We start from the raw sequence: 2292 nt of genomic DNA, 5'->3' as shown, positions 1-2292 counted from the left end.
GACGAACAGTGGTTTATCATGGAGATCAAATGGACCTATTTGACTAGAGCAGAGAATTCCTAATTTAGAGACTGTATTAGTTACAATTGCTGCATAACAAACCATACTGAAACTCTGTAGTTTAAAACAACAACCATTTATTTAGTTCACAGTTCCGTAGGAGGTTTCTACTGGTCTGGGCCAGGCAGGGCTGATGTCCTCTGGGATTACTCATGTGTCTATGGTCAGTTGGAGAATCAGATGGGGGCCGACTGTCCCCAGGTGGCCTTGCTAACGTGTCCAGGGGTCGGCTAGGGCAGTGAAGGCAAATGGATCCTTGTCACTCATCATCAGCAGGTAGGCAAGTGACAAGAACACCAAAACGGCAGGCCCTATTGAACCAGTGTTTCTGAAGACTGCTTGTGTAACATTTGCTAACATCCCATTGATCAAAGCAAATCACATGGCCAACCCATATTCAAAAGATTCTACCGCTTGATAGAAGAAGAGAATTGTGGGCTTTCGAATACTGCCACTTATAGATAACAGTGAAGAGGAAGTTGGAACTATTCTGAGAGTTGAGGTTGAAGAGGAGAGAGGGGTCTCCAAGGTCACTGCATGGTCTCCACTTACATGATTATGTAATTCAATATCTTTTAAAATTTCTCATTTAAAAGATGTCTAAGGACTTCCCTGGTGGTGCAGTGGTTAAGAATCCGCCTGCCAACACGGGACACGGGTTCGAGCCCTGGTCTGGGAGGATCCCACATGCCGCAGAGCAACTAAGCCTGTGCGCCACAACTACTGAGCCTGTGCTCTAGAGCCCTCAAGGCACAACTACTGAAGCCCACGTGCCGCAACTACTGAAGCCCGCTCACCTAGAACCCCTGCTCTGCAACAAGAGAAGCCACCGCAATGAGAAGCCCATGCCCCGCAACGAAGAGTAGCCCCCACTCGCTGCAACTAGAGAAAGCCCGCGCGCAGCAACGAAGACCTGATGCAGCCATAAATAAATAAATAAATAAATAAATAAAGATGTCTATAAGCTAGCTGTTCATGGTTTAAAAATATAATAGTAGAGAGCTATAAAGGGAAAAGTTTCTTCCTGTAACCCCCTCATTTCCACTCCCCAGACGAACATAATGTTTTCACCTTGATGGTTATCTTTTCTGGACGAACTAAGTTTTTCTTAAAGGTTTTTGCAAATTTTCAGTGTGAGCCTTGTTGAAAATAAGTTACATTGAAGAAATGTGCTGTATAAAATTATTAATATTTTTGTACCTTTTTAACATTGAACTCGAGACAAATGATCACTACTATTACCGAGCATTTATTATGAGCCAGGCATTAGGCATTTAGCATTTAGCACGTAAAAATAAGGCTCGATCTCTGCCCTCACTCACTCATAGTTGAGGGATTTCTACATTTCTTTGACCAGGAAAAAGAATGACTGTGATGCTGCAGACAGTAAATTACTATTGAATGCTGGCAGTGTTTTTCTTCCTGTTTTACCCAAAGATAAAAAGTAGGAATTTGAGGGTGTATTCTCTCAGGCAAGTTTCACTTCTCCACTGTGATTCCCATAAACTACTTTCTGATCAGCACTCCAGAGTAATCCATTTGACCCCTTCTTGGATCTATTTGCCTTCTTACAATTCAGGAGGAAGTGAAATTGTTGTATTTACAAAGCTTTTATCCTAGGTCCAAGACAATCAAATCAAGAAAAACTGGTTCTTGCCAGTCCTCTGACTTAGGTCCCTCCAAACAAGTGGGCTGAGGAGTCAGCTGCCTATGTAAAATTCTCTCTCCCAACCCAAATGTACAGAGTACTTCCTACAAAACTGAAACTTGAGTGGCCTGGGAGAAAAGGCCCTCCATATAAGAGTAATACCTTGTCAAAGAATTAACTATATTGTCTTTATTCCTTTAAAATTAAAAGTCATTTCTGCGTGCAGAATCTCACAGGAATGGGTAATTTCCCAGGGGAAGTTTTAAAGTGTGTACTCCAAACTTCAGTGGGTTGAATTTGTTGAGTAATTAATGCCTTCGTTAGCAACTAACACCTTAGCTAGTCTACCATCAAAAATGAGGAGGCTGGGAAGAGAATGGTGCAGTGTTTCCCAAAGTTGTCTCATGTTAAGAATCATTGGAGATGCTTATTAAACAGATTTTCCAGCACTTTCCCCAGAGATTTGGTTCATTAGATCTAGGGAAGGGCCCGGGACATTTAACAACCATCTCAGATGGTACTTAGGATTGGGCAAATTTAGAAAACAGTACACTAGGGCAATAATTTTCAACCCCGGATGTACA

This window comes from Globicephala melas, chromosome X (assembly GCF_963455315.2).
Source record: "Globicephala melas chromosome X, mGloMel1.2, whole genome shotgun sequence".
NCBI lineage: Eukaryota > Metazoa > Chordata > Mammalia > Artiodactyla > Delphinidae > Globicephala > Globicephala melas.
Note: the sequence above shows the minus strand (reverse complement) of the source record.